The 16,106-nt window shown below is 39.1% G+C and overlaps 1 protein-coding gene across 1 annotated transcript in view; it reads right to left on the reverse strand.

Annotated features, from left to right (window-relative positions):
- The window catches only part of MAN1A1 (mannosidase alpha class 1A member 1), a 142,990-nt gene that overhangs the window by 61,082 nt on the left and 65,802 nt on the right, over positions 1–16,106 (reverse strand). The window lies entirely within an intron of this gene.

Below are 16,106 nucleotides of genomic sequence, written 5' to 3' on the forward strand. Positions count from 1 at the left end.
TAAAAAGCTGGAACAAAGAGGCTTTTGCTTTCCTTCAACTGCCAACTTAGCTCAGGTTACAGTAACTTTACTGTTTGTGCACTGAGTGCTCTATTTAAGAGAGTTTTTAATTAGAAGCAATATTGTTCCAACTTAAATATAGAAACCTATTTAGTGATTTCAATATGTGAATGTTCAAGGCCTATTTGCTTGGAATTACACTGGGATCTTGTGCAACACTGAAAGGGATTATCCCAGGTGTAGTAGTCAAAATAGCAAAGTCACCTTCATTGTTCTCTCTTTCTAATAATGGTTCCTTTCAACGCATTTTTTCTCCTCAGACATATTTATGATGGACTTATATTTATTTATATTAGAAATCAGTTTGTACATCTGATGCATCTTGTGGTGCAGCCATGCCTATATGTTTATGTGAATATATAAAGACATTTGCTGGGCAAAACAAGGTAATGAAGAAATTTCTTTCCACAAAAATAAAATATAGTTTGTAAAATTACTACTTTCTAAAAGCCATATCGAAGGAAGGTTTTTATTATTGAAAAATATGTGAGCAGGAGTGAATATAAAACTCTGGAACAATCATGTTACCATAAAAAAGCTCCAGACTATCCCATCCCACGGTCTCGCCATATGATACAGATCTCAAGACTTCTGTGGCAACAGTCCAAGATTTAAAATTACAGTAAAAGATATTTTGAGGGAGGTTAAGTAATTTCAAGCCAAATTATGTCTGGAGTCAGAACACTTTCTTGAGTGGATTGCATCACAGTGCTGGGAGAAACTTGAAGCAAAGCAGCAGGGGAAACAATTTGCTTGGAAATCCCTTCATAATCCATGATATTTATGACTTCCAAGTTTACCAATTATGTGGATTCTGATGAGAATTAGCTATGGATTTCTGATCTTTATCCAGCACATAATTCAGTCTTCCCAAGGGTTAAAGCCTTGGTGAACAACCAGAAACAGTTGGTGCAGCACATAATCACCTCTTAGCAGATTGCCTTGGGAGAAGCAAGGGACAGTAACTCACCCGGAGCGCACAAGCTCTCATTTCAAAGCCACCTTTTTCATCTTGGTCTGCTGAAGCCAAACATATCCTTTGCTCTTTTAGCACAAGAGAGGCCTCCCTCAGCCTTTCACAGCATATGGTGTGATCAACTCATCAGCTTCTCTGCCGTGAGACACTGAAGTACTGACAGGAGAGCAGCTACAATCATCCTCCTAAGCGATGGGCACACCAGGACCCAGAGTTTCTGTAGAAGCATCTGCTGCACAGCATAAACCCTTACCTTTAGCTAAATGTAAAAGGGCTAGATAGATATCTTATGGAATGTTGTTAAAGGTGCCATATGTATTCTTTTTAGATGTTTATGTAAGGACAAGAAGAGATCTCCACTTCAGAACACACACACACACACACACGCACGCACACTTAACCACAGCAGAGGCAGCAAGGCTCAGAACCTGTTGTACCTTGCAGGCTGTATTAATCCTTCATCATTAAAAAGATTACATGTAAGCTCAGAATGAGATCTTTTACAATAATTGCTTCTGGAAAAAAATGTGACACTTTAGCATCTTAATTTGATGTAGAGCAATAATGCTTTACTTTCAAATATTTCTACCAACTCTAACATATTTTTAAAATTCTACTGTATTTATTTCATAAATAAACAAACCAAATTCTTTCAAAATAAAAACTGTCTATGTTATGGAAATGTCACAAACAATGGCTATCAAAAAATAAACACATGAGATATAAAACAGTAAGGAAGTATTGTTCCACATATGGATGTAGAAGGAAAATGTAATTCAGTCCTGACAAAAATAGTGCCCTAAACACCAACATTAGAATATACAGTGAAGACAGGCAGTCTAACTTCTTCATTGTCCAAAATGCACCTCTTTCAATGCAGTAAATAATTTTCATAGTAGGCAATTAGGAAAAAAGAATTAAAAAAATATTTTTAAACCATTGTACAATTTCTAAACAAGTGCTGAGGTGAAGATGCACTTGTTTACATGAGAATTTCAACAGGTTATTACTAATACATGCTAGAGATTTTCCTTCCTCTTCCAAAGTTAAAAATAAAAATCAACTATGGATGTTGCCTAATGTTATCTCTAGGTCTAATTTAACATGGCTGAACAACTGACTGCTAAATCACTATCTATGAAGGAGAACAGCAGAGACAAGAATGACAAGAATACAACAACACTGAAAGACTGAGCACAATAAATTGTAGCCTCATGCAGTAAAATTATACTCCATCAGCAAGGGTAAAAGGGTGAAGAAAAATCAAGGAACCACTTTGTTTCTCAATTTGCAACTTTACCAGTTAAAAAAAAAAAAAGATAACAGAAAAAGCAGGTGCCGCAATTATTGCACATCATCCACAATGTTCACTGTATTTTTCTTTTGCAGAAACTTATAGTATTGGACAAGAAATAATTACTGTGCTGGGTAAGATTTTTTGGGGGGCAATGAAAGTAAATAAACAATAGGAACTTCTACTTATTATCTCTACTTCTAACATGAATTTCAGCTTTTGGCAAGCCCTGATCCTTCCCTGCTATCACCCAGTAAAGTGATTGTTTGGTAAGCACAAATTATGACAGCCATTACTGAGAAGCACAAAGTAAAGGCAGAAATGACAGAGCACAAAAATGAGAGACATTATATATAATAAAGGAAAATACCTACTGCAAAATTTCCTATCCCAGTGGTTATCCTTAGAGCTTCAAGGACCTTTCCTGGCTTTTCCTCATGAATGCTCATCCAGCAGTAATGAAAGATTACTTGAAGTACTCCAACTGGATCAGACCTGGCAGAAGCTGTCACCATCCCATACCTGCACCCACCCTTCAACCCACGCTTAGTTAAATATTTATCTACAAATCTAAAAGTCTACAAACCACTCCCAAGGCCCCCATCACTTTCTCCAATGCTCTATGATACCTAGACAGCATACTTTTTAAAGAAGGGGGACTGTGGAGTTATTTTACCTGGCATATTGGCAGTCCTTTTACCAGGTGGTGCATAGAGTAAGCCACACTCTGTGTCATCAATCCTGTCTTTTAAACTGAGGATTCACAGCAAAGTACCATGACTACCTTTAAAGAGCAATAAAGCCACTAAAAATTGGACTGATATTTAACTCAGCTAAACACCATACTACAACAAAGAAAATTATTCTATGTGAAGCACTGTGGTTCAGGAAAGAAAATGATAACTTAAACCAGTCAGAAACACATTATCAGTATGTAAATATATAAAGTTGGGCAGGATATGGAATGTTTTCTCAAGCATTTTTGCTAGTAGTCAGGATGCCAGATAATTCTCTTTTTAAACTCTAAGGCGTTACTAACATTTTTAAAAAATATAATACTGATTCTCACTGTGTGACGGTCCCGTGTAAGATGGACTCCTCCCTGAAAGTAGAGATTCCTTCACGCACTGCAGTCCTACTCAAAATTACCACTAAAGCAAATTAGGTACTTACTATAATCATACAATAGATTATATAGAAGACGGAGTTACTACACTTTCTATTTTAATCTCTGTTTATATTAGTAGGCTGTGAGTTGTTAAAATAAGCTCAGGGCTAATGAAGCAGCCCTTTCATTGTCCTTTGAGTTACCAATCTTGAGTGCCTTACAAACACAAAAGTCATGTCAAACCACCAACCATTACTCCAAGCCAGCAATTCTTTGAACAACATTTGAGTAAGCACTGGTACGTAAACAAGAAAACCACCTCACTGCTGCACACACTCGTCTTTCCTATTGCTGCCTGTTCATTCCATAGGCAACACACATACCAAGCCAGGGAACAAGACATTATTTTCTCTCTCATCAGATAGCCTTAAATATTTCTTAAATACATGTAAGTATTTTTGGTCTTCAAAAGAGAGAACAAGCGAACGAACGAAGAGGTCATACATCCAGAACTGTGATGCTCATGTTAGAACACCCAATGCCACAATCAATCAAATCTTGCAGATTCTTCTGTCCATTAACAAATCTTATTAGGGAAAAGAGTGTTCCCACAGAGAAACAAGGATCTGCCTGCAAGGATGCAACCGCAAGGCAAAGACCAGACTTGTCATCTGGTGAGCACTGGCTTTCATTATAGTGCAAGAATGTTATCTCCTCTGGATAAACAAAAATGTTTCCTCTGGCTGGAATTACAAATCCCTTTGAAAATGTCAGATTACCTCATTGTAGTTTTAATTGCTACTGCTAATCAGGAAAAAAAGAAAGCACAGGAAACAAAAATCTTAGAATTGCGTATGAGGGAGGTCTAATTTTAAAAAAAGCATAACATGGTACAGCATCATAAATTAAAGAACAGCCAGAATTCTGTCTTAAGAAGTCCTCCATATGAAGGAAACCAGAAGTTAAAATTTAACACCAAAGGAAGCAATACTATATTTTAATCTTTTTTTCAATTAACAAAGACATTTTCTCAACATTTCTAATTCTATCAAATTAAGCATTTCTCATTTTTGTTTTCATATTTACGGATAAAAACTGACAAGTCACTAAGTAAGATTTATTGCTTTCTTTCCTGTACCTGACTGCCTTTCCCAGTAGGGTAAGGAATGAATATTTCAGTGCAAAAGCAGAAAACGAGAGCAGAAAAATGAACAGGGACAGGCCACTTTCCTGCTCTTCAGACCACTGAATAGAAATCCTCTCAGCATAACAAATGTTGATTTGGGTTCAAAATGATCTGCTAATAAAAAAGAACTCTCTCAGAACAACTTCCAATACCTTCTTTACTGAAAGACAATCCAGGATTTTTGCTATATTTACATTTGTTTTATTTTTACAATGAAAACTAAAAATGCTACAAAAATTGTGGCACTCCACCTGATGTAACAAAATACTTGAAATAGAGTAAGCTGAATTCTGCCACTATCTGCAATACCAAGTGATACCACACCAAAGTGCCATATTATTTGAAACCATCTCCTATAACACATTTTCAGTGTTTATGACACCTGGATAAATTGCCCAGATGCTGGCATTAATCCATCAGCAAGTAGTGCTTTTACAGTTACTGTCATCTTGACACTAGCAGGTGGCTGTGAGTTTCATTTTATTCAGTCCTCACTCCCAGCTGAGTTCAAGTCAGTTATGAATATTCTGTGCTAAAAGGTGAGGAGACAATTAATAACATTTCTGGAAACAAGCACTGTAATGAGTCACATCAGTCTGATCATCAGTGCCAAGAAAAGAAGCCAAATGGCCTTCAGTGAGGACCTTCACAGCTGTAGAAGTATTTTTGTACATCTAGAGCCAGAAGTGTCAAGAGTGTGTTTTGAGCATTTTCCCCAGGAAACAGACTGTGTTCAAGACCAACTCCCTAGCTCTGGGCCAGCCCTGGTCCTGCTGGACTTGAGCATGTGAAATGCTACACCAACACAAGCCCATCTCAAGCACAGGACTGCACTTCTCAAGCACAGGACTGCACCCAATCTCAAGTCTTCCTACCAGGATACAGAAGAGGGGGACAGTACATTCAAAACAAGTTGCTCCACTTGAGGCTACACCTGTAGCAGTCAAAGATCAGTCAGAGCTGATCAACCCAATGGCACACACCGACAGCAGTCAGCATCACACGCTTCACCATTCTGAGTTTTGGGAAGGCTTTCCAGTTTGCAAGCGTAACGTCAAACCCAAAGCACCTTTGCCCATCTATACAGCTTTGCTCAAAGCTGATAAGCCTCCCCTCAGCCCCCAAGACCAGAGGGTTGCTGATGGCTGAGCGGCATAGACCTGGCTCTTGTGGGATTGCACCAAGCTGGAGCCCTGGAGCTTGGCTGGATGTGAGAAGTTTCACTACAGAGGCAATGTAGTGCACTTCACACCCTAAGGCTACCCCCATTTCCTGTACAGGCTAAGCCAAGTCCACCCTCAGGCACATCCTTACACTCAAACAATTTGGGGAATGATTTCTGAGGTTTCCCTCTCATTAAAATTCTCAGAGTAGCACTAGTTTTCATACAGATCCCTCCTTCACACATATGAACAGCATCACAGCTGAATAAAGCAGGACAAACTCTCATTTAAAAATAAAGACAATAAGCAGCCATTCCCACAATCCTTCCCAGCATCTGCCATCATACAGTGCTGGGCTGGAAAGTGTTAAAAGACAAATGGTTTTCAGAGGAGACAGCCTGGAAAATATGGATCCTGTGGTAAAGCAGGGCTTCCTATCCCAATCTAAGGCTGAAAGAACCATGGGGTAGTATTTATAATGAGACCTTCGGTACAGGAATCTAAAGCTTCTATTTGACACATCTGTGGCAGCATCAGAGCAGGCATCAGAGCACCTAAACCTTGTGAAAGCTCTTGGAAACCAAGAAAATATGGCAATTCAGGAAGGTGTACATAAATTTCCAGCATTCGAAAACAGTGACTGTAGAAATATGCAAATGACTTACTGGAGAGATTCAGGCAGCTTGTGGTATCTGTGAGCAACAGCTCACCTGCAAACTGCTAGAACAGTACGTGTCTTTTTCACAGCTTCAGGAAGTAACAAACATGAGTAGGGTTTTAGATTTGTACTGCCCTTTCCAGAATACTCCAGTATGCTGGTCACCAGCTTGCAGAAGAAAGTTCACTTTAAAAAAAACCTGCTTCTTGCATAAATTAGCTTAGATTAAAAAAAAAAAAAAAATAAAACCCCTTCTTTTATTCAATCAGATTTTTTTTGTTATGGTTTCACTGATGGCAAGAAAATTAATTTTCTTTTCTAGCTGACTACTGTACCAAAGAAGTCACATAGTAGCATGAAGAGTATCCCCTCTGCAGAAAAGATTGTAGAGAACTTAATCGAATGGAAATAACTGGATTAGTGAAAGATTTCCAGATTTCATTCAAATGCACACAGCAAAAAAGCACAAACCCCCTCAAGTTATCAGCAGTAGCTAAAGTATGTAATTACTTCAGTTATTTTTTAACTAAAGAATCTCTAAATAGATATACTGTTTTGAAAATCTTGTTTTAGGAAGGCCAGTAATAAATGGTACAAACTGTCAGAAAGTGCAAGGCATAAACCAAAGAAGTATTTATGTAAAGTAACTTTTCCATATCTGACTTGCACTTTAAAACTTTAAAATGAAGGAAGGAATTGCTGGATAACTGCAGAATTAAAAAAAATCATAAAGGAAGACTTCCTTCCTGTTATATCTGGTTATTTCCTTTTGTGCTATTCATATGTATTTAGGATTGCTTTCACAGACAAATTCCAAGAACTGTTTAAGATGAAGAACTTTTAGACCACAGGAGAAAAAGCAACTGCTTGTTTATCTACTAATGTCAAAAAAGCGTAAGTTTTTTTAAAGCCTATGTATACTTGAACAATTAGAAGCTTAGCTACAACCCCCTAGTACTGGAAAGCTTATGAACCAACCATTTAATAGTATCTCTACTGCAATAATTCAAGAAAAGGTTGTGAAGAATGCAGTAAACAAACTGCAATGATTGCCTGTAATAACAAAAGGAATTTGTTACTTACAAAAGCCTTTGAGAATTCCTCACCCCAAACTCAGGGCAGCTTTAATTTTTCAAGAGGTGCAATAAGCAGCATGCACAAAGAGTAACGAGTTGGATTTACTGCACATGTACAGATTAACTGAGCATGGGCAACTGGTTCCTGAGGCCCAAAATACAGGTAACAAGTCTCACACCTGCAAAAACTGTGCTCAAATCTTAAGACTCTGAAATACCATACCACCCCAAATACATAAATTATGAAACAGCTCAGTGTCAGCAAATCAGTGTCAAAGATTTGGGATGCCAGCATTGTGTCCTATCAGAAATAGAAAGCCTGGAACTTCAGGGCTCCAGTCAAAGAAAGCATTTGTTTCAAGCAAGGACAGATGGCAAGCTAGCATGTATTGAAAGTATCAGCAGCTACAATGGAGGACTGATCCCACACCTAAGAGCTAGTGGAAGTTTAAAATCTCTGTTTTTACACAATATCCACGTAACAGGAACAGGATTTTAACCTGCTCTTTATGAAATAACACTATGGTATGTCCTGCTTTGAACAACAGGCAGCACTGTAAGAGACACCATACACCTGTACAACTAAAGTATGGACAGACACTAGCACTAAAAAACTCTTCCCCAAGGCCCCTCTGTCCCCAGCAAAATAAGCCCTCTCCAACCTGTGAAAGTCCAATATTCGTATGTTTGGATGCTGGTGAGAGGCACTGTCAGCCCTAGGAGCAACTTGTAGACTAACACCAGGCAAGGATGTCAAGAGTACAGAATATGCCATGTATTTAGTAGTCAGGTCTTCTACAGTTCAGGAAGATGATACATGTATTTGAAAGTATATTGGATGTAAGTGAATGCGACTGAAATTAAAAATATGGCATATACAATGGAAACTCAATATATTGTGAAGTGATACAGAAAACATCTGGATGTCATCTTAAGAGGTTGGTGTTTTTCCTGATTAAGGAAACAGCTGCCTTAGTAAAATTACTCATATCCAGCAGTAACGAAGAGTATCTTTTAGCTCAATTCTTCTGTTAAGCCACAAGCATCTGCTTCCTAATTTTCTTTTTATTTAATCTTGTGTACCCAGCCCAGGTGCTGTAACAACAAATTTAAATAGCTGCCTCATTTTATATCTTGCAAGCTATCATGACTAAACAAAGAATAGCACTTTGCATTTGAAACTTGCCTTTCAAGCAGGTGACCATTGAGAGGTGATTTGCAACACCATCTGTGTGAAAGCGGGGAGTGGGGTGGAGGAGCCTAATAAACTGCACGGGGAATCAATAATTACATCCTCAATGTAAGCATAAAGTGCTTTCAGAAGATTCACTCCTAGGCTTGTAAATTTGACTGTATACTTTAATTCCAATACCATTAAGTGATTTAGAGTGATGCCTTCACTCTAAACTACACTCCTAGACCATGGTGGCAGGTGCAGAAAAGGCTAAAATCACTCTGTGTACATAAAGGGAATTCAATTTTTTTTAATGATAACTCAGCAGCAAATGGGGAACTGTTTGTTTCAACCAATGTTATGTGGCACTTGCAAGTTTCTTTCAGGCATTAATGGCAAGAGTTTTAAATGATAGTTATCAAATATACAAGTATAACAATGTGAACAGGATACCAAGGGTGCCTACTTTAATTGTTCTTCCATTAATTTTTTTTCTAACTTCATTTACTCACTTTAATATTTTACTCCAACACCAGAACAACAGCTTAATTAAATTACTCTCATCAGTTTGAATTGAAAAGGTCCATAGACAAAAGGGCCCAAGACTCAGGATCTCCCATATTCTGCCATCTCCCTTGAACGAACCACTAGCAAACCTGACCAACACACTGAGCAAATGGAAAAAAGTAACTACTCCTTTTTGCTCTGCTTCCCCTCAAAAAGATGGTCTTCCTCAATCACTACATAGTCTTAATCTGACATCTTCAGATCAACTATTTTAAGTCATTTACTTGTATCATTCAGAGGCTGGTCCTCAAATGGTTAAACTTTACACTGACAATGTCCTCAGACCAGGTAGCACAGTGTAGCAGTTCTCCAGCCAGCTCAGAGTTTGTTCTTTCTGGAGTTACTCCCATTACTCTACAGCAATTGTGCTGGGACTGCAGTGGTAGTGCAGTAGCAGTAAGGGAAAAAAGCTTCCCTTTTCCCTGTTGTTTTCATGCAAAGTGCTCCAGATAACCAAGGGCTGCGTTTTTATGAAGCTGTGAGTCAAAGTTCACAGAAGGATGGTTGAGGTTGGAAGAGACCTGTGTGGAGGGAGCTCTGAAGGTCATCTGGTCCAACTGTCCTGCTCAAGCAGGGCCACCCAGTGCTCATTGCCCAGGAATAAGAACATGTAGAGATAGCTTTCCAGTATCTCCAAGGACAAGGACTCCACAATCCCTCTGGGCAATCACTGCAAATCACTGCAGTGCCCAGTCATCCTCAAAGTAAAAACGTGTTTCCTGATGCTCAAAGGGAACTTCTTGTGTTTCAGTTTCTGCTCAAAGTTCTATATAAATGTCATATGTGTATTTTGGCACAGCATTAGGACATGGACAGGGCAGTGTCATAGTACAGGCCTAAGTGACTATTGTCCAAGCTGTATCTTAGTAGACACTGCAACAAGGTATTTACCAAGAGTCTTGTCTTGTTATTAGTGGCTTGATTTAGAATGAAGCAAGTAGTAGCAAACTTGTAATAATAGCAACAATAATAAGAACAACTAATAACTAGTGAACGATATGTAATGCAGGTTATGAAAATATTAGCAAAAGGAAGAAAATACGATGAGAATCCAAACTGACAAGTTGGAATACTGAAGCTTTAAAAACAAGCCATGATTTTAGGCACAGAATTACAGAGTTCCAGGCTTTACACAGCCTTCATTAAACACAAAAAGCCTAAGGAGTTAATTTGCATTACTCTAACGTCCTTTGCCAGAGACCCTATGCTTTTCTTCATGCACAGGCAATTCCACATTCCACTGCCCATTAGTTTGATGTGTTCACGGATACAAAGAGAATAAATTAAAGACTACTATTTTAGAGTGTCTCTTATACTATTTACACATATATAAAATATAATGAGTATTCACTGCAAGTTAGTGCTGTATATTTAAGGCTGTTCCATGTTTAAACAGTAAAGTTCTTTTTTTAATCCTTATATGAGGATTGAAGTCAACACAGGAATTTCCAGATTTTGTGATCCCAGATACTGCAAACAACTAAAATGACCACAAGCACAAAGACAGTGCCAACAGTCACTCTGTTAGATCCACAGCATGGATCGCTTATGATCAAGCCATTGGATCATAAAACTCTTTCACGGAGCTTTCTCTACCACCAGCAGCTACAAACTACTTCTGTCTCAGTTGTATAGATACACGGGAAAGAAATCAACTGTTTTAGCTGTTTCAGCCCTCAGGTTTCAGTGGATTCTCAGATTACAAGTAAATTTGTTTTGGTAAATTCCATTAAAAACAATGGGATTGAGAACGTGCCATTTAGGTAAGTGCAGCTTGGATTCCCAACCATGTGAACAGCTGAGCCTGACCCCATGGTGAGTTTGGTAACACCAGCAGTTGCATTGACGCATTCTTAAGTTATTTTTCAAGGGGAGGAATAGGTTAAAATTTAGCGTACTCTGCAGGTTCCTTTCCCCACAACACCTCTGACACACCATCTAGATGACTTTTTATATAAGTAATGTAACAAGAAAGAATTTTCCTCTATACAGCAGGACAAAAAGATGATGGTTTCTTAACTCAGTGCTTTCCTTCTTATTGCTGAGATTTCTCTGACAGACAATAGTCATGGAATTGTCTGATGAATGGACAGAATCAAAATGAGCCTGAATAAAGTGCTTGTATATTTTCCCTAAATTGAATATAAGACATGTGAACTCTTGTAGTTCTTTCTAAGCAAGCCATACAGGAGGCTTCAAGAGACAAGAACTATGATTTAAGAAGCTACTTTTATGTTGTAAGTTAAATCATCAGGTAGACTAATTCAATTCCTTTCTGTTTACTGTAAGACTATTTCTCTTACTGGACAAGCCATAAAATTCAAGTGACTAAAATATAAGGAGGCAAGCAGACATTTCCAATTCTTAAAGACTCAGAAACAAGTCCTCTGACTGAGCAGCAGAGCTGGCAGCATGTCAAGTTTATGAGCAATTCAGTTGCTTCTCTGAATTTCCTGCAGTTAAAACTTTTATACAACTAAACCTCAAAACCATTCCTGTAATTAAACAACCATAAGTTGTACTCTCTAAAGATTAACCCTATTTTCGAATGCCGCACATATTTGAAGGAAATAATGGTTGGAAGTATTCATAAAGACTTCAAGTACACATATTAGCATGTGTACATTGCTTTCCATGCCCCCACTTGAAGCAAGAGAAATAAAAAAGGCTTAACAACCATGTAAACTCTCCATTTTTAACAAAACTCATTACATGGCTGTAGTGTTTTATTTTATTCTTTAACTGAACACCTCACATAGCCAATTCTAGAGAGAAGGCCTTTCAGGCTTCACTAAATTATTTCTATATTCAACAGCATGTAAGCTAAAACATTAGAGTACCTTAACTGTAATTTCAAGTTAGATAGAAGAAAAGTCTTCAATGTATGATTTAGAAAAAGGGCATCTTAGTCACCAGCTCCACTCATTAATTCTATTACCAACTGTCACAGTCTATCAAGAAAAAAAAAGGCTGATTAAGTTCTTCTTGTTATCTCAGTAAATCTTTACTTTTGACCTTGGGTCAGTTAATAACCATATTAACTCAAGACAGAACCTTCAAGCAAATCAGAAGAGCTGATGGCATTTAACACTGAAGTAATTCTGCTCAGGCGTGCTGAGAACCACCACTGTAGTTTTCTGCAGCAGTGTGGCAATGATGGCCCAAAGCATTACAGCAGTTGTAAATCTTGCCTGGAATCAGGAAGATTATTTATTCTTCCCTCTAGAATATAAATGGAAATGAAAGCAACTCTGGAAAGAAAAGGCTGAGCACAGACTGAACCATGTTTGTAAGAGATACCCTGCAAGCAGCAAATGCTGATGAGAAGGTTTCAGTTATTCACTAGTTTTGCATGATAAAAGGAAAAAGATTGAAATTGTCTGTATACTATGAATAGTGTTTTTAAGAACAAGTTGGGGAAAATAGCATCCTTTAAGAAACAGCATTGTAAGCTGCTGACTTTGTTCTGCAGCTGTTAGTTTTAAGAAAACAACAAAAAAGAGTTTTTAAAGGAAAATGGAAGGGAGTGAAGTTCACAGAATATCCTTTTCACATGATGATCCTTAGGATCTATTGGACTGCAAAATTATCTAGTCATGCATGCAAAAATTAAGGACAACTTGGCCCCCAAGGGACAACACAACTTTAAAGCAGTAACAGGACTGAACCAGCTTCCAAAAACAACTAGTATGGTTGTTTTGCTTAGCCTGCAAAAGCAGATGATTGCCTAAAGAGGAAAGAAAAGAAACAAACCAGACACATCTAGTTCTTCAGATGAACTAGTTACAGAGTCTTTCTGGTAGTTCAATGCATTTGAAACATCAGAAACAATGGAACTGGCCCTTTATGCCAGAAAGACAGCTCTCTGTTAATTGAAGGTTGACTCTGCTCCAGTAACACTGCTGCTGGAGTGATCTTCCTAGTTTACTTTAGAGTTATGTCAGTTTACACAAGGTTTGGATGTTAAAACAAGCTTTTGAGCCTTCATGCAGCTGAATGACAAGAGTCCCCCTCATACTGTACTGTTTTAATTAGCTACTATTTGAAGGAGTTCATCAGGGTTGGGTGGGTTAATGTAAGCAATTAAAGGTGTTGAGTAAAGAATATCAGAGCTAAACACATCAAATAAAATCCTAGTTCTTCAGAATATTTTACCACTTCCTGACCTCTCTCTCTTGTATCTTACGTTTTACTAGGAAATCAAGCAGTCAGATGGCTGACCAGCTAACACCTATGGGAATACCAAAGCTTGCATACGTGTTGACAAAAGACTTGCAGTGTAAACAGCGAGTTAAGAAACTGAATCTGCTGTTTAACTACATCCTAAATCACTTTTTCTTGAGGAAACCAAGCAAGATTTGTATGAGACACTGGCACTACATACCACTCCTCTTTTTCAGCTTTCAAATCTTCATGTTCATCCTCTTCTCAGTTTTTCACTTAAAAAAAAGTTTGCAGTTTGCTCAGTTCTGTGCACTTGGCACCTGGGCAAAATGAGCTCTTACATTTACTGACTGGAGGAAAACAAAGATTTGTCTTTCAAATGCTTCATGACATCTCTGTTTAGGGGCAAACACCCGCCAAAACCACAAATTCCCATTGGCATGTGTCATGCTGGAAGTGGCACAGGATTTTTCATGTGAACATCTTTTCCAAATTCCTTCTCAATCATTTGCACACAGGGTGCAAATACAGCCTGCGTATCACAGAGGCAAGCTTTTGGCACAGATGATACAGGAACTGGACTCATTTATCAACCACAACATTTATCAACATTATTAAACTGTTGCATTTTTACAAACAAATGGCAAACGAAGCATGTGGATTCCTGCAGTTTTTGAAAGACGTGGGAGAAAGCTCCCTACTTATCTTACAAATCTTTCAGATTTCTGTTGCCTGAAAATAACAAACAATTGATCCTGCCAAAAAAAATCCACTGGCCAATTGACACTCACCATAAATCGATCCCAAGAGTTGGTTCTAACTTAAAGCCAATGAACCTTGTTTGTATCTGTTTCATGTTTGATCTGCTGAGCAAGATGTGTTGCAAGTGCAAAGGAGATTTTTAAAAGAACGTCTGTTTCTTCTGCAGCAAGGATGCCATTATCTCTACCTATTGCTGGAGACATGAAGAGCATGCAAGAGCAGCAGTGATGTCTTTTCTGCTTCTGATTTCAGGCATTCAGTTTTCTCAATGATTTTCAGTTAGCTTGAAGCAGCAGAACTGGCAGGTGGCACAAAGTGGTGTTTTCTAATGAATTTCTAATCTGATCCTTCAAAGAGCAAACTGGATTAGAAACTTCCCAAATTTCATCATACATTTCTGTTCACTCAAATTGTATTTAAAATACTAAGAATTAATTAAAGCCTACATATTTTTTACTAGAAGTAATTTAAATTTTTGAAAAGAGATACGAAAGCAGAAATACTCTTTGCTAAAGTCAGCTTTGGGAATCTGATGGAATGCCTTCATAGCTGCCAACAGAATCAAAAACATGGTAATCTTCTACTGGATGGTTTATGCTTTTATCTTCTCTAAGCTAATAAGAGGAGTATGTTTTCACCTACTTAACTCCCAACTTAATGAAAAATAACCTCAGACTCAGTCTATGGAGACAAAGCACAGAAAGAAATCTCACATACAATAGTGTATTGGTTTGGCACGGCCTGGTTTTTAGTAGCAGGGAGGCTGCAAAGCTGGCTCCTGTGAGGAGGCTGCTGGAAGCTTCCCACCATGTCCAGCAGAGCCAATGGCTGATGGCTCTGAAGATGGACATGCTGCTGGCCAAAACTGGGCCAGTGAGAGAGCTTGGTAATGCCTCTGTGATGACATATTTAATAAGAAAATCAAAACAAAGTCACAAGATTTTGGATTCTAGCCAGAGAAGAGGAGGAGGTGAGAACATGTGAGGGAAAACAACATGGTGACACCAAGGGCAGTGGAGAAGGAGGGGGAGGAGGTGCTCCAGGCGCCGGAGCCGAGGTTCCTCTGCAGGCCGTGGTGCAGACCATGGTGCAGCAGGTTGTCCCCCTACGGCCCATGGGGATCCACGGGGGATGCAGAGATCCACCCGCAGCCCATGGAGGAGGTGCCCATGCCGGAGAGGGTGGATACTCGGAGGAGGCTGTGATCCAGTGGGAGAGCCGGTGGAGAGAGAGGGCCCTTGCTCCCAGGCGGGAGCAGCCTGTCCTTGGAGCACTGCACCCCGTGGAAAGAGAGAGCCACGGTGCAGCAGTTTTGGGAGGGCTGTGTGCCTGTGAGAGGGACTCGCTGCAGCAGGGGCGGTGTGGCTGCGGCTCATGAGAGTGCAGCCACACCAGGGAAGCTCACAGAGAACTGCCTCTCTTGGGAGGGACCCCACGGCCTCACAGGGGAAGGATTCCTCTCCTGGAGCAGCAGAAGGAAATCTTGGTGATGAACTGACCAAACCCCCATGCCCTGTCTACCTGTGCTGTCAGTGGCAAAGAGGGAGGGGCTGGAGGGGGAAGGTGTTCTAAGGGATTATTTTACTTCTCATTATCCTCCTCTGATTCTGTTAGTAATAAATTCACTTCACAATTTAAGTTGAGCCTGTTCCACCCTTGAAGTGTTTCTCCCGGTCCTTATCTCACTCTTGAAGCGTTCATTAATTTTTTTTTTCCTTTTCCCTCCTCTGCCCAGCTGTGGCAGGGGAGGTGAGCGAGATGCTCTCATGGGTGCCTGTCGCTGAGCCAGTGTCAAACCATGACAACTAGTTATACATTGTGAAATATTTAGATTAAGAAATGAAGAGTTACACCACACCCAGAGTAAAATAGTATTTTCATATGTACTTTTCTGGGGAAAAAATCAGTACGATGATTC

This window comes from Corvus moneduloides, chromosome 3 (assembly GCF_009650955.1).
Source record: "Corvus moneduloides isolate bCorMon1 chromosome 3, bCorMon1.pri, whole genome shotgun sequence".
Classification (NCBI taxonomy): Eukaryota; Metazoa; Chordata; class Aves; order Passeriformes; family Corvidae; genus Corvus; species Corvus moneduloides.